The following is a 22,248-nucleotide window of genomic DNA, read 5'->3' as shown; positions in this document are numbered from 1 at the left end:
CTTCCCCAGATCTTGACATCACTGCAGAATCTACCTCATTTCCTACCATCTCTTTCTTTCATTTTGCTCTTTATTTACTTTTAAAATTTCTCATGTAAAAGAAATAATAGTATATTTAACTTTCTGCATCTGAATTATTTTACTCATTTACTTCATTTTTCCCCACAACCTCACCAACACTTGTTGTTTATTTAGTGTTTGATGATATTCATTTTTAGTGGCCTCAGATGGATAAAGATAGTGAACATATAGTTTCATATACTTATTGGTCATTTGTATTTCTTCTTTTGATAAATGTGTATTCATTTTAGTGGTCCATTTTTTATTGAGTTTTTTATTTGGGGGATCTAATTTTTTACGTTTTTTATATATTCCAGATATTAGTGCTTTGTCCAAGGTGTAGCGGGCAAAATCTTTGCCCATTCTGTAGGTTGTCTCTTCTTTCTGTTGAAAAAATGTTTCCTGGGCCAGGGATTTAGCTCAGTGGTTCCGCCTCCTGCCTCACAAGCACAAGGACCCAAGTTTGATCCCTGGCACCAAAACAAAAAACAAAAAGAAAAAGAAAAGAAAATTGTTTCCTTTGCTGTGCAGAATATGTGTAATTTGATATAACCCAATTTGTTGATTAATAGAATTAATTTCTTATGTAATGGATTTGTGTTCTAAAAACCCTTGACTATGCCTATGTTCAAGAGTATTACCTATTTTATCTTCCAATATTTCAGCTTTTATATCTAGGCCTTTGATTTATTTTTATTTGATTTTTGTACAATTTAAGAGATGTGTGTCTATTCTCCTGCATGTGGATAACCGTCACCATTTTTACAATAAGGCTATCTTTTTTCCACCGTAAAATTTTGGCCACATTGTCAAATATCAATTGGCTCAAAGAGCATGAGATATTTTTCTGTATCCTCAATTCTATTCCATTGTTCAGCATGTCTCCTGATTTGCTGTTTTTACTCAGGATTACTTTGGCTACTCTGGGTCTCTTCTGGTTTTATATAAATTTTAGAATGATATTTTCTATAGGTAAACTTTCTGTGACTTCTATCAGTTGCTGAAATCTTTCTAAGCAGCTCTGATGTATTAGAGAGCCAACACTTAAATTAATTGTTCTGTGGCATACTATCTGATGATTAACTCAGTTCTTTGCACACCATAACATAAGATGGCATTTATTAGGTATCAGTCATTTGTATATCACTTTTGGAATGTGTTTTTCCTGTTTTCATATTAATTCTTTGGTTAAGTAATATATTCACTAAAATTGAATCACTTAAACTTAAATCAATCATTTAAATTGAAGCTTTATATTATTACAAAAGTTTCTAGGGGGATGGGTGGGAAGGGAAAAAGGGTAGTTGCACATGATCAGTGCATGCTCTATGCATGTATGGTAATAGCACACTGCGTCCCATTAATATGTAGAATTAATATGTTTCATAGTTACCTTTACCTCATTGCTGAGACAAAATACCCAACAGTAAAATGTTAAGTGAGGAAAACTCAGTTTGTAGAGGTCTCAGTCCATAATCGGCTGGCTCCTAGGCAGAGTGGCATATAGTAGAGGAGAGTTGCAGAAGGGAAACACTTCATGGTGCCCACGCAGTAGCAAAACCAACAAGGAACCTTAACAGCATCTTTTTGCCCCTTTTATCTTATCCAGACTACTGGCATTAGGGCAGTGCCAAACCAATCAGTGGACTGATTTAGTAATCACACACCCTTAATCCCAGCTTCACACATTCTAGATTTATCCATCTCTGAAAAAGCTGCGTGACTGCATGAGGCTTTTAAGGAACATGTAATTTTAGTATATGTGCTGTCAAAGTGAGCACTGAGGGGACATCTAGACACAAACCATAACAATGTGTGTTATAAAGACTTTAAAATTTAAAAGTAATATCACTTAACATAAATGGTTATTGCTAATTAAATAAAACAAAGTAAACATTATTATGAAAGTATAAACTTTTAAATTATTTTATGAAATATAACTATTACATCAAATGGATTTGTGTCATACTAATTTATAAATATTTACATATATTTTTCTCATTGGACATCTCAAAAATACTACAATTCTTCCATTTTATAAAAAGTTTAGCTTAGAGAACTTATCTTAGTTTTCTAGGGTGATAGAGCTGTGATATACAGACATCTAATGCGAAGTAATGAAAATGTCTGGAGTGTTTATTTTCCAAAGATTTCTTCTTGCTTGCCTGTTTTTATTTTGCATAAGCCAAATTTTACCTGGGATGTAACTTTGAGTGTACCTTTTTGAACAGAGTACAGCCTTGAACAGGGGAAATTGTTATTTACAGGTTTTTTTGCTTTTTATGAAGGAACGGGAATCATGATGAGGGCTATCTATAGTTGCAGAAATTGCTTTTTATAGGGATACAAATTAACATATAACAGCAAATAAGCTGTCATTGTTGAAAATAATAAGGGTAGGTTACAAATAAGTATGAAGAGGCTGCTTGTGGGTCAATGGAGAAGCAGGGAAGGACAGTATTTTTAGGGATTAAATATTTAGAGAGAAGACAGCTGTTTCTAGGTCAGAGTACTCAGAAGTAATTTTGTGAAATTTATTCATGTTATGTGTGACATCAGTTCTTTTAATCTTCCCTCCATTAATTAGATCCCAAAAGGCCTAATTGTCCCAATAATAATGTTTGTATTTAATTAAAATTTAAAATATTGCTATCAAATGAAATTTTGTGTAAAGCACCTAGTACAAGACTTTATATCACTCAGAACTATCTCATTGTTATAGTTGCTACTATAACAGGAGCTCAATGAATGGAGTTATCCTGTTATCCTCATTTGTTTGGCAAAAGTACTATAAGGATAGTTCAGTAATTAAAATCACAAAGCTAGGAAATTTTACAATGAAACATGGACTCTAATTCTGCTTGTTCTTAACTGTGTGTGTTGGTGTGTGTCTGTGTGTTAATAATTGAACTGAGGTCATCACATGCTGGGCAAGTGCTCTAGCATTTACCTACACTTCCAATGCTTCTAATTTCAACTGACTAATGATAAAATATTTAAAACTCTGTTACCTTCTTCCCAAACCAGTTCTTCCACTCACCCGCACAAGCAAGACTCCGCCTTCTTTCTTTACCAAATCTATTATGTAAATCTAATTAGTTAACAAGTTTTACTAGCTTTTCATTCTGTCATGTTAAATTTCTCTGTTCTGTCATGACCTATCTTTCCAACCACACAGAACTACTCCATTTCCTTGGATACATTGTGGTCAATTTTTTCCACATGACTTTACATATGTTCTTTCTTCTGCTTGGAAAACTCTTCCCTTGTCCATCTCTTATTTAATTCCCTTAATTTTTAAAAAAATTCTTTTATTGGTACATTTTAGGTATACAATACATTTACATTTATCATTGTGTGCTTGTACCTTTACGTGATGTATCTTAGCTCTTATTCTTCTCCATTACCTGTGCATCCTTCACCCCCTCCACCCTTCCCTATTTCCATAGACTTCATTTCCATTTTTTTCTTTTTTCATAATTTTCTTTACTTTTCCTCCTTTACTTTACCCTTCCCCTCCCACCACCCCTACGCTTTTGGCCCTTTTCCTAATTCAAATTATCAATTATTCATTTTAATCCATATTTACACTTTCAGTTTCTCACACTAGAGGAACTATTCGGTGTTTACACGTGTGTCCTCTTTATTTCACTTAAGAGTATAGCCTCAATATGCATCCATTTAACTATAAATGTCTCTAGTTTCTCCTTCTTTATGGCTCAGTAGTACTCCATTTTATTAAAAAAACACCACATTTTCTTTATCCAGTCTCCAGTTGATGAGCAATTGGGCTGTTTCCAAGTTTTAGCTGTTACAAACTGTGCTGCTATGAACATGAGTGCACATATATCACTGTGGTATGATTCTTCTAATTCTTTGGGGAAGATACTCAGCAGGGGAATAACTGGGTCAAATGGGACCTCTAGTCCTACTTCTTTGAGGTATCTCCATACTGATTTCCACAGTGGTTGCACCAGTTTACACTCCCACCAGCATTTGTTATTGGTTGATATCTTGATAGCAGCTATTCTTTCTGGGGTGAGATAGAATCTCCAGTGTTGTTTTCATCTGCATCTCTCGAATGACCAGTGATTTTGAGCATTTTTTCATATATTTATTTGCTGCTTTTACTTCTTTGTCTGAGATATGTCTGTTCATTTCAGATGCCCATTTTTGAATTGGGTCTTTGAATTGGGGGGGGTCTGATTTTTTTTCAATTCTTTGTATATTCTAGATAGTAGTTTTTTGTCTGAGGTACAGCTGCTAAAATATTTTTCCCACATTGTAGGTTGTGTGTTAGCTCTGTTGGTGGTTTCTCTTGCAGTGCAGAAGCTTTTTAATAAGATGGGATCCCAGGTTTTGATTCTTTGTCCTAGTTCCTGTGCTACTGAGGTTTTGTTCATAAAGTCTTTTCCTATGCCAGTGTCTTCAAGAGTTTTACCTAAATTATCTTCCAGAAAGTTTAGTGTTTCTGTCTTAATATTTAGATCTTTAATCCACTTTGATCTTTGTTTAGTGCATAGTGATAGGTATGAGTCTAGTTTAAATCTTTGGCAGGTTGAAATCCAGTTTTTCCAACACCATTTATTAAATAGGCTATCTTTCCTCCAAAGAAGGTGGTTGGCTCCTTTGTCAAAGATGAGGTGGCTGAGTATGTCTGAACTTGTTTCTGCATCTTCTAATCTATTCCACTGATCCTCGGGTCTGATTCTTTGCCAGCACCATGCTGTATTTACTACAGTAGCTTCTTTGTAGTATAGTTTCAAGTTGGTCATTGTGATACCCCCTGCCATGTCTCTGTTGCCTAGAATTGCTTTTGCTATTCTAGGTCTCTTCTGGCTCCAAATGAATTTTTGGATTGTTTTCTCTAGTTCTGTGAAGTATATTGTTGGAATTTCAATCGGCATTGGATTAAATCTATATAGTAGTTTTGGAAGTATGGCCATTTTCACTATATTGGTTCTTTCTACCCAGAAACAAGAGCTGTCTTTCAATTTTCTTATAACTTCCTTGATCTCCTTTTTCAGAGTGCTGTACTTTTCAGTGCAGAGGGCTTTTGCTTCCTTTGTTCGGTTAATTCCTAGATATTTCATTTTTTTGGATGCAATTGTAAAAGGATTTGTTTCCCAAATTTCATTGTCAGTGAGTCTGCTATTTGTGTATAAGAAGGTTATTGTTTTTTGAGTGTTGACCTTATATCCACCTACTCTAATGAATATGTCAATTAGGTCTAGAAGTCTTTTGACTGAGTTTTTTGGGTCTTCTATGTAAAGTATCTTCTCATCAGCAAATAATGACAGTTTAACTTCTTCCTTTCCTATCTTTATTCCTTTTATTTCTTTCTCATTTCTAATTGGTGTGGCTAATATTTCCAGAACTATATTGAACAGAAGTGGTGATAGTGGGCATCCTTGTCTTGTTCCTGATTTTATCATGAAAGTTTTCAGTTTTTGACCATATAGTATGATTTTGGCTGTTGGATTTTCATAAATAGCCTTAATCAGGTTGAGATAAGGACCTTTTATTCCAATTTTCTGTAACGTTTTTATCATGAATGGGTGTTGGATTTTGTCAAATGCCTTTTTTGTGTCTCTTGAGATGATCATATTGTCTTTACCCTTGACTCTGTTAATATAATGTATTATATTTATTGATTTTTGAATGTTAAACCATCCTTTCATCCTTGGGAAAAATCCAACTTGGTCAGGGTGTATGATCTTCTTGATGACCCTCTGTATTCTGTTTGCCAGTATCTTGTTGAGGATTTTTAGCATCAATGTTCATTAGGGAGATTGGTCTGTAATTCTTTTTCTTTTTGGTTGGGTCTTTCCCCAGTTTTGGTATTAAAGTAACACTTTCTTCCAGGAATGAATTTGGAAGCCTTGCTTCCCTTTCAATTTCTTTGAAGAGTTTAAAGAGTAATGATGATAGATAGTTCTTCTTTAAATGTCTTGTAGAAATCAGCAGTGAAGCCATCAGGACCTGGGCTTTTCTTTGTTGGTAAATTTTTTATTATATTTTCAATTTCACTCATTGTAATTGGGGTATTTAGAATTTCTATATCTTCTTCATTTAACTTTTACAATTTGTATGTATCTAGGAATCTGTCCATTACTTCTTTGTTTTCCATTTTATTAGAGTACAGGTTCTCAAAGAAGGTATTGATGATCCTCTCTATTTCTGCTGGGTCTGTTGTGACTTTATCTTTTTTGTTCTTAATTGCATGGATATGAACCTTTTCTTCCCTTTCTTTGATAAGGTTGGCTAAAGGTTTATTGATTTTATTTATTCTTTCAAAAAACCAATTCTTTGATTCATTAATTTTTTGTATCATTCTCTTAGTCTCCATTGCATTGATTTCTTCTCTAGTGTTTATAATTTCCTTTCTTGTCTGAGTTTTTGGTTTGTTATGCTCTTCTTTTTCTGGGAGTTTAAGGTTCAGCATTTGGTTGTTTATTTGAGTTCTCCCTGTTTTCCTAATATGAGCATTCACTGGTATGAATTTCCCATGTATAACTGTTGCATTGTGTCCATAGATTCCTGTATGTTGTACAGGCATTATCATTTACTTGTAGAAATAGTCTAATTTCTTCTTTAATTTCCCCTGTGACCCATTGGTTGTTCAGGAGGGTGTTATTCAATTTCCATTTGTTTGTGGGAGTTTTGCGGTTTCTTATGTTATAGACCTCCAATTTTATTGCAGTATGGTCTGATAATATACAGGGGGTAACTTCAATTCTTTTGTATTTACTTAGACATGTCCTATGAGCTATCATGTGGTCTATTTTGGAGAATGACCCATGTGCAGCTGAAAAGAATGTGTATTCTGATTTTGTGGGGTGGAACATTATGTAAACATGTATTAAGTCCATTTGTTCAAAAGCTTTGTGCAGTTCTAAAATTTCATTGTTAATTTTTCGTCTAGATGATCTGTCTATATGTGATAGTCAGGTATTGAAGTCCCCCACTACAATTGGATTAGTGCTTATTTCATTTTTCATGTCCATTAATATTTGTTTTCTATAGTTGTGGGCATTCGTATTTGGTGCATTTATATTTAGGATTGTCATTTCTTCCTCTTTGACTGTTCCCTTCACAAGGATGTAGTGACCAGCTTTGTCTCTCTTAATTAGTTTTGGTTTGAAATCTAATTTGTCTGCAAATAAGGTAACTACCCCTGCTTTTTTCTGGGTTCCTGTGGCGTGGAGAACTGTTTTTCGTCCTTTTATTTTCAGTCTATGAGTTTTTTTTGAATTATGTATGTTTCTTGTATACCACATATTGCTGGATTTTGCTTCTTAATCCATTCTGTCAGTCTATTTCTTTTAATTGGTGAATTGAGGCCATTAACATTGAAAGTTAAAATTGGTAGATATTGACTCATCCTTGTCATGATGTTTTACTGTTGTTGACTCTTTTATTTCTTATTTTTTCCCAATTTCCCTTTGGGTTCTTCCCTTGCCTGGTGGCTTCCTTCTGTTGGGCCTCATGGAGTTGTGCCCTTCATTGTCTTTTTCTAGGATATTGCTTAGAATTGCTTGGAGTGCTGGTTTGGTGTTCGTGAAATATCTCAGGTGTTCTTTATTGTGGAAGTATCTAATTTCCCCCCTCAAATTTGAAAGATAATTTTACACGATACAACAGTGTAGGTTGGAGTTATTTTCTTTTAGGGCTTGAAATACTTCACTCCAGGCTCTCTTTGATTTGAGGTTTTGTTTTGAGAAGTCTGCTGTGATTCTGATGGGCTTTCCTTTGTAGGTGATTTGTTTCATTTCTCTAACTGCTTGTAGGATTTTGTGCTTCTGTTGGGTTCCTGGGATCATAACAATTATATGCCTAGGTGTAGATTTTTTTGATCATGGCTAGTTTGAGTTCTATATGCCTCACTTTTCCATATGTCCAATTCTTTACCTTTGTCTCTGAAGTTTTCTAATATTACTTCTGTGAACACTATTCTTTACGTCAATTGTATTTTCTTCTGTTTTTTTATGGTCTCCTCTCAGTCTTATGTTATTCTTCTTTGCATCATCTAGCAGCTGCTGGATTGATTTCTCATGGTCCCTTACTGTTTTGAAGAGATCTCTGTTTTCATGGTCCTTCACCGCAATACTGTCTTCTATATCTGATATCCTGTCTTCAGATTCCCTTAATCTCCTCTGCATGTTTTCAATGGAGTTTTTAATATCCTGAATATCTGTTTGAATCTGTTTCATGGATTTCATTTCTTTCTTATGTTGGGTGATCATGGTTGCCATTTCTTTCTTGTGCTGGCATTCATGACTTCCAGCATGTTTCTGAGCTCACCTATTTTTTTTTATCTGTTTCTGTTCTAGAGCCTCTAATTATGTCTTTCACTCTGTTCACCATCTCTGAAATTATATGGGAGATTGTTTCTGCTTTGAATTTTTCTAGAGCCTCATTCATCTGTTTTGTTATGTCCTGTGCTATCAGTTCAGGGTGTCCAGGTGGTTGATTATCAGACTTTTCCACCTCCTTTCCTCCAGAATCTGCCTTTTGTGGGGTGGAAGTCTGAGTTTGTGCCTTACTTAAATGTCTTCTCATTTTTGTTTTTGGTACTGTCCTTGGTTTAATTCCTGGGTTGATACTTTGAAGCTCCTTATTGTAAATATCTTTATTGATGTATTTAGAACACTTATGGAATGATTGCTTCTCAGAGGTGTCTTCCAGATATAGCTAGACTTTTGGTTTTGAGTCTTTAGTGGCTCTGAGGCTTTCTCATTTTCATTATACCAGGAAGGACAACAAGCACGGTGTTCTGGTATGCCTTTATGACAGAGATTCTCTTCTCTTTTCCAGTGGGCTTCAGTTTTCATCAATAAACCTGAGAGAGGCCCTCTCTCTGTTGTTCACTTGTGTAGCTCAGGACAATGTGCCTCTGTAGTGTGGATCCAAGTAGTGGCTCAGTCTCCTGGTTGAAACTGGGCAGAGCGAACCAGACTGAGCAGGGCACACTCAGCCCGTGCATGCTCTACCCACATGCATGGCCAAACTGGAGGCTGGTGGGCATGCCTGGGCTAATTCACTTAATTTTTAAAACTCAGTTCATGTCTCAATTTCACTTTATCTAATCATCTCAGCTTGTGTATGATTTTTTTGAGATCCCACAGTACATTGAATTCCTGATAATCCTGTATCAATCAGCAGTGAGAAACTGTTCTATTTAAAAAAAAAAGTTAATATCTCCAACTTTGGGTGATCATGAAGGCAATAGCTTCAGGAAACATTTACCATCCCTAGAACTGAGTGAATAAAAGGAAGAGATTGGGATTATCAGAACCTAGACACTCAAAAAAGATATTTTTAGAGCTAGTAGATTTTTGAGAAGTGTGCTGCCTGGCCCCTGTTGTTAATTCAGAAAGTTGTAAATGGGCCTTGCAGAGCAATAAAAGACTCATCATTACTAAATGGAGACAGTGGAATTTATGAGACACTCAGAAGATGGACAATGGGAAGTATAAGTACTTGGAAGTGGGCTGCAATTGAAGACTTAAATATGGAAAGTCAATTTGTAAAAAAAAGCTCACCAGATGAATTCAAGTATCAGGAGTATTTAGAAAGAGGATCAGGGGCAACTCTTGATCCTGAAATTTATTACACCCAGGTGCAGAGAACATACCATACTGGGTAAAGATCTAACCTCCTGAAAGAAAAATTCATGTGCAACATCCGTGATCAATCTGTTGATTCAGGGTCCAGCCAGCAAATACTATCCATTGAGCACCTATTCTAACTCCCTTTTCACTGGGAACAGTAGCCCAGCATGCAAGATATTTGGAGATTAGGATGCTAGAGAATCAAACTCCAGAGGATCATTTGGAAGGCAGTGAATGAGTTAATGCTGGCTGGCCCTTGGAAGAGAAAAAATAAGGTCATCGTATTTGTTAGGGTTTTAGAAATAGGCATTGAAGATCCTCTCTGCCCCCTTGAAGCCCTTAAAAGCCTATCCTTTCCCTCTTCTCCTTTCCCATCTCAGGCTGGACTGGGCCAAGCCAGGCAACCTGGGCATGGTCCCTGACTATAGAATCTCTCTTCAAGAAGAAAACCATAGATGATGGAATAAAGGAACAGAATCAAGAGTTACGAGGTACACAGAAAGCTATAATCAGAGATTGAGCAGCTTTAGAGAAACAAGGAAAACACCTGGAATTAAAAATTAAGAAAATGGCTAAGACTGGTAATAAAGAAGCTTGGAGGGTTTTAGCCAAACAGCTGGTACATCTGTAGAACAGACAACAAAAACGTTTGCAGTAAGTTCAAAAGTGACTTCTATGTCTACACAAACAAAGGTGATGAATTCGTGGATGCAGATGGCTGGAGCAATGTCTATTAAAGCAAAGACAATGCAGGCAGTGAACAAGAAGATGGATCCACAAAAGACATTACAAACAATGCAGATTTTCAGAAGGAAAACATGAAAATGGAAATGACTGAAGAAATGATCAATGACACACTTGATGACATCTTTGATGGCTGTAATGATGAAGAAAGCTAAGGTGTTGTAAGTCAAGTTCTTGATGAAATTGGAATTGAAATCTCCCCAATGTGCATCTATTTAGCTATAAATGTCTCTAATTTCTCATTCTTTATGGCTGAGTAGTACTCCATTTTATGAAAAAAAACCACCACATTTTCTTTATCCAGTCTCCAGTTGATGGGCACTTGGGCTGTTTCCACGTTTTAGCTATTATAAACTGTGCTGCTATGAACATGAGTACACATATGTCACTGTGGTATGATTCTTTTAATTCTTTGGGGAAGATACCCAGCAGGGGAATAGCTAGGTCAAATGGGACTCCCAGTACTAGTTCTTTGAGGTATCTCCATACTTATTTCCACAGTGGTTGCACCAGTCTGCACTCCCACCAGCAGTGGAGTAGGGTTCCTCTTTCCCCACAGCCCTGCCAGCATTTGTTATTGGTTGATTTCATGATAGCAGTCATTCTTTCTGGGCTGAGGTGGAATCTCAGCATTGTTTTCATTTGCATCTCTCGAATGATCAGTGATGTTGAACATTTTTCATATGAGGCCATACTCTTAAGTGAAATAAATAGGAAAAACATGTGTAAATACCAAATTATTTCTCTAGTGTGAGAAACTGAAATTATAAATAAGGATCAAAAGTCATAGTAGATACTGTGAAATGGGAAGAAAAGGTCCAATGCGGAAAAAGAAGTGGGAGGATTGGGGAAAGGAAAGAAGGGAATGGAATTAATATGAGAAAATGAAAAAATGGAAACAAAATCTTTGTAAATAGGGAGGGCTGGAAGAGTTGAAGGGAGGGCAGGGGAATGGGGAAAAAATAAGAACTGAGATTATGTAAAGGTACAAATTTCCAATGATGAATGTCATTATATTGTATACCTAAAATATAACAATAAAATTAACTTAAAAAAAAAAATCTCTGGAAAAATGGCCAAAACTCTGTCAGCTGCCTGAAGCTTACCACCTGCCTCTACTTCAATGGCTTCAATCTCCAATGAAGGGAATGAACAGCAATTCAAAACCTTAGGAGTAGATTAGTCAAAAAAGTCATCATATTTTGGGGTACTTATAATTATTTAAAGTAACACAAGCACAGTGCATATTCATTTTCTAAAACACATTTATTTTGAAAAATGAAGACCATAAATGAACAGTTGTTTCCTATCCCATGGCTTTTTGAATTGTTTGCCAAAGAATGGCAATGATATACAAATAGAAATAGTTTGAATTTTAATTCGAACTATTTAGGAGTGGTGATGTGTAAAAAGTTGACCTCTTTTCTGCATGGCATAGAGAAATTGTATCTTTTATTTAGTGTTAGTCCATATTCTAAATCTTTTCACAATGAATACAAAATTCTTGTTAAATGCCATTAGGCACCAACATAAAAAGATTGTAAAAATAATAAAAACATATCACTAATTCTGTATCTGTTGGTTGGCCTTTGTAAACAATTATATTTTCTGACCATAGATTGTTCAGCTGCCAAATTATATTTAAATGATCTAAAAGAACAGTACTATTTAAACATCTGTCTTAAAAACTGTTGTTAGTTTTTCTTTTCTGTTTTTTTTTTCCTTTGGGGAAAATTCTAGTTGGTAAGTTATTACATTTCAAAATGTGCTTGGCACCTGCCTTACATAGCACAAACATAATGTGAACATCTTTAAATTACCTTAACTGGCAGAAAAAAATTAGTTTTAAACAAAGATTGAGATCACTCACAACTATTCTTGCTATCTTGTACATCTTATAGAAGTGAATTTAATTAGCAAAGAAGAGACTGAATTAATGACATTTATTATAATAAAATAGTGTATTTTGATCTTTTTTCCAAGAACTGAGATTTTTCCCCATATCAACTATAACTTAATTTCTATTTAATTTAGCATTCTATTAATTCATATATTGAACTCTAAATTGAATCCATCACTTTTAAATACTACTACCATGAGAATACTTGACCTACACTTTTATGTAAAGTTTAACATTTTTTGGTAAGTAAACTACAGTTTTGTCAAAAATTACTGCCTAAATATGTATTACTGTGTTAGTAATATATTTTAGGTAATGTTGCTATGGTATTTTATGTATAGAGAGAGCAAAGAGAAAATGATGGAGTGCTACATTAGTTAGCAATAAAATTTGGAATTAGGTGAGCTTTGAAAGATGATGCTGTTTTGATACATGAGTTCTGGATCATCCTATCATAAAAACCTTGGAGGAGATCAAATATATGTAACATGCTTAATTTGGAATGATGGACATTTTAGACTGATATTGACAAAGTTAACTACATTTTAGGACATATTTACACATGACATATAAATTGATGGTGGGGAATAGGCCATTTAGTTGAGAATTCATAAGCCATTTTATCATTATAAATTAGGATTCATTATTGATAGTCTGAAAGATTTCTCAATTGCCCTAAGCAATGATGAATGAAAAACATTGCACTGGATTATGGAATGTTAACCCAGAACATGTTCGGATTCTTAGATGTACATAATAATGCTATCTAACTTTATGTACATTCTTGTTTACATGTGGAGTTTTTTGTTTTTTAAATATTATTTTGTTAAAATATATCAGTAAAGATTTATTACTGGAAAAAAAAGAAACAGGCATTGAAATATCTGTAACTCAATGAGTCACAGGGGCAGGCAGCAGTTTCAATGGGTGTGATCTGTAGAGGAGAAAAGACAGTGGAGCAGAGCCAAAGTAAGTACTGTCCCATTATTCCCTCAAACAGGAGTAAGCTTTGTGCCTGTAGAATATCCTGCCCACCAACTCTGCTGACATCACAGTTTGTGCCTATGCAAGCCAAAACCTGTAGATCTCTGTGTCCTAGACACTACAGAGTCCACAGGCTGGATAGACTCTTCATGGAGTGCAAACAAAGAGTTTGATGCAAGCAGATAGCTGGAGCCAAAGAGACGCATCATGATCAGAGGGTTTTTAATGGCATATTCACCCAGAGTCATATAGAAAGAGCAAACATAGCCAGGTGCAGTGATTATCAAAGAGAAAAGGGTCAGAGAGCAAGAACGCCCTTTGGAAGACTGGGTAGTTGATGAGTCAAGCTGTGCCCTCTCACACAATTGAAACTGTCTCTCATAAGAAAGAGGCACAAAAGCCTCCTGGCAGATGTCCACAGGAGTACAACTGAAACAAAGTAGAGCACATTCTGAAGAGAAAATGAGAGGACCCTCAGCCTAATCCAGACCCGGAGCCTCATCACTCACTGGCAGGCAAGAGAGCAAATCATGAGAGGAGAAGCAGCTCAAGCACCAGTGGACACATCAAATATTCTGGACTCAACCGCGGAGTACTAAAGCTCAGCCCACACAACTGCTACAAGTCAGTTTCTCTACTTGTGAACACAGAGGAAGAGCACATTGATTATATTCTGACTGCAAATATAAATAGAACTAAGAGGAATCTTTACATCTATTTTTATGTATGTGTGTAGTGATTTTCCTCTACTTTCTTAGGAGAGTCTTTTTTACATATAAAATGGAGAGTAAGGACTAATCATTCCTCTAATATATGTAGTATCATTCATGGTCATGTCAGGTTAACTCTCACCAAAAAATTGTGTGTGGAGGATTCAAACACAAGGTTTCTATTGATATTGGTTCTGACCTACTTACAGCATTCCTTATTCTCCACTTTCCTCATCCTCCTTTTTCCTTCCCCTTGAAATAACCTCTCAAACCTCCTCACCAGCAGTTATCCACTTCAGTTATAAAAATAACATCATCAAAATTCTATCTTTTCTTTCATATATGGTTACCTCCTTTTTTTCTTTGCTTCTTTCTGGACTTATATTTTCCTCTCAAAATTCCATTTTTTCTTCCCTCTTAATGTACATTCCAGTCTAGTTGTCATCAATATTTATATCACAGTCTTTTGGATTACTGAAAAAAGGGGTAAAATTGTTTTTAAAAGTTTTAAATCTTATAACTGATATATGGTTATTTCTAAATATGCTGATATAATGAGTAGTGATTCTCTCCTTGCAACACAGTGACTGAGACTGATCCTATTACACTAAGTAGGTTGAATAGGTGCATAAACATTGGAATATAACCAAAGCCAAGTTACATCACAAGGAAATATACAATAACTAAAATAAGTCCACAGTAAGTACAAAATATTTCTACCCTAACTGATCTTCAATCCCCAGCACAATTGAAATATGAGAAAACAAGATAAAAAGATGTCACAAAAACTCTCAACTCTCCAGTAGCTGTTATTTTGGGAAATGAAGAGAAAATCACAGGCAAAGAACTAAAAAAATAAGTTAAAATGGTTGAAGATATCAAAGAAGAAAGAAATAAACAAATCACTATGTTCAGTGAAAGGTACAGCAAATCTAGGGAAAAACAACAAACCTGCAGCTTAAGCCCTCCCCCCAAATTCCATGGTTATTGTAATATGCAAATAGAGTGAGAATTTAATTCTGAATGTAACTTCTTCTACATAGCTGTCTAGAGTTGGAAAAGAAATCCAGTGCAGCCCTCACCATGTTTAGAGATATCAATCAAGGTGCATTTTGGGAAGGGATGAGTTGCCTAAGACTGAACTAGTTTGAGAATTAAAAGTCAGAGAATAACTACACTTAGGTGTTTCTGGTGACAGCTTACCACAATAACTGAGTAGGAGATGGCCACAATAGAGAGCCTCAGAATGGGGTGGGTTAGTCATAAATTCCCTGAAAATTTAAGTAGTGGTGAGCTCACTCTGGGAAGGACTCAGTATTTTTTGTCCTCTGTTGTGATAAACCATGATAGTTATGTGTGATTTTCAGAGACAGCTGGGTCAGAATATGTTGTATTAAGTCTAGTAGACTATTTGAGTACTCCTCCCCATCCCCTAGCACAGAGGTTGGTACTCTCTGCCTTCCTCATCTGCCAATTTGATCACAGATGTGCCACATCCCAAGTAGGGCACTTCACAAGCCCAGAGGCTGTAAAATTATATGGAGATAGCAGCAACTTGGGAGACAGTGGGGCACAAACACTATGTGCTGCTGAAGTGACTACAACCCAATAGCAACAACCACATCACTGGTTGACTCCACCTTGCAGGAAAGATGGAGCAGCATTCAGCAGACATACAAAAAAGCTAGGTATAGACACAAAATAGGATCTAGTTGTGCCTCATTGTCCCTTCCTTCTACATGGTGGATTCTAATACTACAGGCCCAGGAAACAAACTTCTTACCCAAACAAACAGGAATTTTTGGAGCTCATTTCTGTGTTTCTTTCTCAGGTTGGTTGCTTGCTTGCTTTTTACTTTTTCTATTATTCTTTTTTGCTTGAAATTTGTTCTGTGTTTCATTATTTTCTTGATTTTTCATTTGTTTTCTCATTTGTTTTTCTTCTCTTAATTTTACCAATTACTATTAACTTTCCTTTTTCACTTCATTAAGTTTATTGTTACATTTTAGGTGTACATTTTGACCACATTCCTCATTGGAAAATTGTACTTGTACATGATATATCTAGGTTCTTGTTTTTCCCCATTCCATTTCCTTCCCTTTCACCCCTCCAGCTCCCTCTATTTACAAAAACTTTGTTTCCATTTTTTCCTTCTCTTCTCCTATTTTTTTCCTTCCCCTTTTTCCTTTCCCATACCCCCCTCTCTAGTTCCTCTTCCTTTTTGGAACTATTCTTCCTATTTTACATTATCTAGTATATATTTTGGTTCTACTTATTCTTGTAGTTTCTCACACCAGAGAAACTATTCAGTATTTACACACGTGTGTCCTATTTATTTCACTTAAGAGTATGGCCTCAATGTGCATCCATTTAGCTATAAATGTCTCTAGTTTCTCATTCTTTATGGCTGAGTAGTACTCCATTTTATATATAAAAAAATCTTCTTTATCCAGTCACCAGTTGAGGGGCATTTGGGCTGTTTCTGAGATTTAGCTATTACAAACTGTGCTGCTATAAACATGGGTGTGCATACATTGCCGTGGTACGATTCTTTTAAATCCTTTGGGAAGATACCCAGCAGGGGAACATCTAGCTCAAATGAGACCTCTAATCCTAGTTTTTTGAGGAATCTCCACAATGATTTCCATGGTGGTTGCACCAATCTACACTCCCACCAACTTTGGAGCGGGGTTTCTTTTTCCCCATAGCCCTGCCAGAATTTGTTGTTGATTGATTTCTTGATAGCAGCCATTTTTTCTGGAGTGAGGTGGAATCAGAGTTGTTTTCATTTGCATCTCTTGAATTACCAGTGGTGTTGAACATTTTTTCATTTTCATTTGCTGCTTCTACTTCTTCATCTGAGAAATGTCTATTCATTTCAGAAGGCTGTTTTGGACTGGGTGTTTAAATTTGGGGGGTCTGATTTTTTAAAGTTCTTTATGTATTCTAGATAGTAGTCCTTTGAGGAACAGCTGGTGAAAAGTTTTTCCCACATTCTACATGGCCTTTTCACTCTGCTGGTGGTTTCTCTCTTTGTGCAGAAGCTTTTTAATAAGATGAGATCCCAGTTGTTTATTCTTTGAGCTGGTTCCCATGCTACTGGAGCTTTGTTCATAAAGTTGTTTCCTATGCCAATGTCTTCAAGAGTTCTACCTGTTCTATCTTCCAGTAGGTTTAGTGTTTCAGTTTTAATATTTAGATCTTTGAACCATTTTGATTTTACTTTAGTGCACAGTGAAAGATATGGGTCTAATTTTATTCTTTGACAAGTTGAGATCCAGTTTTTCCAGCACCATTTATTAAAGAGGTTGTCTTTTCTCCAGTGAGGATATTTGGCTCCTTTGTCAAAGATGAGATGACTGAGTATGTCTGGAGTTGTTTCTGTATCTTTTAATCTATTCCATTGATTCTTGGGTCTATTCCTTTGCCAGTACCATGCCGTTTTTATCACAGTTGCTTTGCAGTACAGTTTCAAGTTTGGGACTCTGATACCCCCCTGCCTTGTCTTTATTGCATAGAATTGCTTTTGCTATTCTGGGTCTTTTCTGGTTCCAAATGAATTTTTGGATTTTTTTCTATAGTTATGTGAAGTATGCTGTTGTGATTTTAATTGGGAATGCATTGAATCTCTATAACAGTTTTGGAAGTATGACCATTTTCACTATATTGGTTCTTCCTAACCAGGAACAAGCGATGTCTTTTCATTTTCTAATATTCTCTTCAATCTATTTTTTCAGAGTACTATAGTTTATAAAGTAGAGGTCTTTTACATCTTTTGTGAGATCGATTCCTAGGTATTTCAATTTTTTGAATGCTATTGTGAAAGGAATTGTTTTCCCAATTTCTCTCTCAGTGAGTCTGTTGTTCGTGTAGAAGAAGGTTATTGATTTTTCAGTGTTGACCTTGTATGCAGCTACTCTACTGAATCTGGCTATTAAGTTTAGGATTCTTTTGGTGCAGTTTTTGGGGTCATCTATACAGAGTATCATTACATCTGTGAATAATGACAGCTTAACTTCTTCCTTTCATACCTTTATTCCTTTTTATGTCTAATTGCTGTCATTAATGTTTCTAGGACTACACCGAACAGAAGTGGTGATAGTGGACATCCTTGTCTTGCTCCTGATTTTACCATGAAGGTTTTCAGCTTTTGACCATTTAGTATGATGTTGGCTGTTGTTTTTTCATAGATAGCTTTTATCAGGTTGAGATAAAGACCAATTTTCCAATTTTCTGTTGGATTTCTTTTATTATGAATGGGTGTTAGATTTTGTTAAATGACTTTTGTGCATCTATTGAGTGGTTCATATGTTTTTTTCCTTGACTCTGTTAATGTAGTGAATTACATTTATTGGTTTTTGTATGTTAAATCATCCTTTCATCCATGAATAAATCTAACTTGGTCAGGGTGTGTGACTTTCTTCAAGATCCTCTGTATTCTCTTTGCCCATATCTTATTGAGGATTTTTACATCTATATTCACTAGGGAGATTGGCCTGTAGTTCTGTTTTTAGGTTGGATCTTTCTCTGCTTTCAGGATCAAGGCAATGCTTGCTTCCAGGAAAGAGTTTGGGAGTAGGGCTTCCCTTTCAATTTCAATAAAGCATTTCAGAAGTAGTGACATGGTCTCTTCCCAAAATTTCTTGTAAAATTCAGCAGTACAGCCCTCAGGGCCTGGGGTTTTCTTTGTTGGTAAGTTTCAAAGTACATTTTGAATTTCATTGATTAATATTGGTTTTTTGAGAATGTTTGTATCTGCTTGCATCAACTATGGCAATTCATGTGTATCTAGAAATCTGTCCATTTCTTTTGTTTTCCATCTTATTGGAGTACAGGTTCTCAAAATAAGTATTGACCATGTTCTGGATTTCTGTTGGATCTGTTGTAATTTCACCCTTTTCATTCCTAATTGCATGGATTTGATCCTTCACTTTTCTTTGTTTGATAAGGTTGGCTAAAGTTTTATCAATTTTGTTTATTCTTTTGAAGAACAAACTCTTTGATTTACTCATTTTTTGTGTAATTTTCTTAGTCTTCATTGCATTGATTTCTGCTCTGATCTGTATAATTTCTTCCCTTTTATGTGCTTTGGGTTTGTCTTGCTCTTCTAGGAGCTTCAGTTCAGCATTAGGTTGTTTATTTGAACTCACTCTGTTTTCCTAATATGGGCATTCACTGCTTGAATTTCCCTTGTAGGACTGCCTTCATTGTATCCCATAAGTTCCTGTATGCTGTACTGGCATTATTATTCAATTTTAGAAAATGTCTAACTTCTTTAATTTCATCTGTAACCCACTGGTTGTTTAGGATGCTATTATTCAGCTTCCATGTGTTTGTGAAGTTCTTGTAGAATCTTTTGCTATTAATCTCCAATTTCATTGCACTATGATCTGACAATATAGAAGCAATAATTTCAGTTCCTTTGCACTTATGTAAGCATATTCTATGAGTAAGCACGCATTCTACTTTGGAGAACAACTCAGGTGCAGCTGAGAAGAATGCATATTCTGATTTTGTTGGGGGAAAGACTCTTAGACATCTATTAAGCTCATTTTTCAAAAGGTTGGTTGAGTTCTAGTATTTTGTTATTGATTTTTTCTGTAGTTGATCTGTCTGTTTGTAACAGTGGGGGTGTTGAGGTCCCCTGCTGCTATTGTGTTATTGCTCATTTGCTTTTTCATGTCCAATAATACTTGTTATATATAGTTGGGTGCACTAGTATTTGGTGCATATATATTTCTGATTGTTATCTCTTCCTCTTGGATTGTTCCCTTTACATGTAGTGACCTTCTTTGTCTCTATTAATTTTGTTGTTAATGAAATCTACTTTGCACATAGGACAGCTACCCCTCCTTTTTCCTAGTTTCCTATCACATGGAGTATTGTTTTCTATCCTTTTACTTTCACTCTATGATTTTTTAAATTAAGTGTGTTTTTTGTATACATCATATTGTTGAATTTTCTTCTTGATCCATTCTCCCAGTCTATTTCTTTTGATTGGTGAATAGAGGCCACTGACTTTGATTGTTATAACTGATATGGATTGACTTAAGCTTGTCAAGATATTTTTCTATTGTTGTCTCTTTTACTCATTTTTCTCACCTTTCCATTTAATTTCCTGTCTTGTTTAATGGCTTCGTTGTATTGGGCTTCATGGAATTGTGACCCTCATTGTCATTTTCCAGGATAATTTTTTAGAATTTTCTGGAGCTCTGCTTTGGTATTCATGAAGTTTTGGAGGTGTTCTTTGTCAGGAAAGTATCTTATTTCTCCATTGATTTTAAAAGATAGTTCTGCAGGGTACCTAAATCTGGGTTGGAGGTTGTTTTCTTCTTTTTTCCATTAAGTTTATTGGTACAATTTATGTATAAAATACAATTACATAGTCACATTCATCATTGGGATCTTGTACCTTTAAATGAGTATCTTTGTTCTTATTTTTTCCCCTTCCCCTGCCCTCCTTTCACCCCCCCACCCTTCACTATTTGTACAGACATTGTGTCCATTTTTTTCTTTTTCTCATAGTTTTCTCTTCCCTTTTTTCCTTTCCCTGACCCCTCCCATTTCCTCTACTCCTTTAGACCTTTTCTTCCTATTATACAATATCAATTATATAATTTTAAATTTACAATATAAAACTCTAGGAGATATTACCACAGATTATACAGAATTTAAAAGAATATAGAAAGCATATTACAAAAATCTTTTTTAAAATAAAATTTGACAACTTCTAAGAAGTACCTTAGAAGACAAATTAATGAAACTGACTCTGGAGGAAATATAAAATTTGAATAGCACCTATTAAAGAAAGTATATTCCTAGCTTGGAAACCTACCTGTATGACAACAACAGGGTCCTATACATTTTAACTGATAAATTATATCAAACATTAAAAGAAGAAAAAAGAATGAACTCTTCTCCCCTCATTTTAGGAAATCAACATTGTGCTAATCCTAAAATTGGATAAAGATAATAGAAAAAATATGAACATAGATAGAAATTTGATTAATAAAACAAAGTATTAGAAGTCACATCTGGCAGTATGTAGAAAGTGGTTTTATTATAGGAATGGCAGTGTTGGTTCAGCATTGCAAGATCCACCCCCAAAAGGCATCATTTTAACAGAGAAAAGGAAAAAGGTATATGATCCTGTCAGTAGTTGCAGAAAAAGTATTGGATTAAATTCTACAGCTGTTCATGGTAAAAGCTATCAGGAGACTAGAAGTAGAACAGAATCTTCACAACAGATTAAAGACATGTACTCAGTACTTCCAGCAAAAATGCCTTATATGAATGGAGAAGATACAATGCTTTCTCCCTAAGGTGGGGAACAAGGGCAGATATGCCTACTCTTCATCTGTCTATTAAACTTTGAAACATAGGCCTAAACCAAAATAGTCTGGCAATAAAATGACACAATTAGGATAGGATTGGCAAGGTAGAAGTAAAATCTTTATATGTAGATGAAATGATCATCTACAGAGAAAATACCAAGAAATCTCTAGGAGCCCCTAGAACTTGTATTTGAATTTAGCAGGATTAGAAAACACAAGGTATATATAAAAATTCAAGTCTCTATATATGTCAACCAATAACAAATGCTGGCGGGGGTGTGGAGAGAAAGGAACCCTTCTCCATTGTTGGTGGGAGTGCAGACTGGTGCAACCACTATGGAAATCAGTGTGGAGATGCCTCAAAGAACTAGGGCTGGAGGTCCCATTTGACCTAGCTATTTCCCTGCTGGGTATTTTTGCAAAAGAATTAAAAGAACCATGCCACAGAGATATATGTGCACCCATGTTTATTGTGACACATTTTGTAGTAGCTAAAGCTTGGAAACAGCCCAAGTGCCCATCAACTGGAAACTAGATAAAGAAGAATTGGATATTGAAATTTAAAAGTTACGTAGGGGTACAAAGGACCTAGAAAAGTAAAAAGAAAAAACAAAGTGTTGGAAGACAATTATTAGCTGGTTTTAAGACTTCCTCTAATGCTACAGTAATAAAGGCAGTGTTGATATAAGGAAAGACATATAGATCATTGGAATAAAACAGAGAATCTAGAAATAGAACCACACCTTTATGATCCATGAGTTTTGAAAGATTATTTAACATTAATATTTTATAGAACATAAACTCAATTCAAGAGCAGAGTAAAAGATAGTGGTTTCAGCAAATGGCACTAGATCACCTGGTATCCGTATGTAAAAAATTAACCTCAACCTTTTATTTCCATA

At 35.3% G+C, this 22,248-nt stretch overlaps 1 protein-coding gene across 1 annotated transcript in view; it reads left to right on the top strand.

Annotated features, from left to right (window-relative positions):
- Faah2 (fatty acid amide hydrolase 2) overlaps positions 1-22,248 on the top strand; it is a 261,184-nt gene that overhangs the window by 7,709 nt on the left and 231,227 nt on the right. The window lies entirely within an intron of this gene.

This window comes from Heterocephalus glaber, unplaced genomic scaffold, assembly GCF_053883595.1.
Source record: "Heterocephalus glaber isolate CG9 unplaced genomic scaffold, H.glaber_assembly_v1.0 deba00000936, whole genome shotgun sequence".
Lineage (NCBI taxonomy): Eukaryota > Metazoa > Chordata > Mammalia > Rodentia > Bathyergidae > Heterocephalus > Heterocephalus glaber.
The sequence above is the reverse complement of the archived record's forward strand: the minus strand, read 5'-3'. Positions and strand labels throughout refer to the sequence as shown.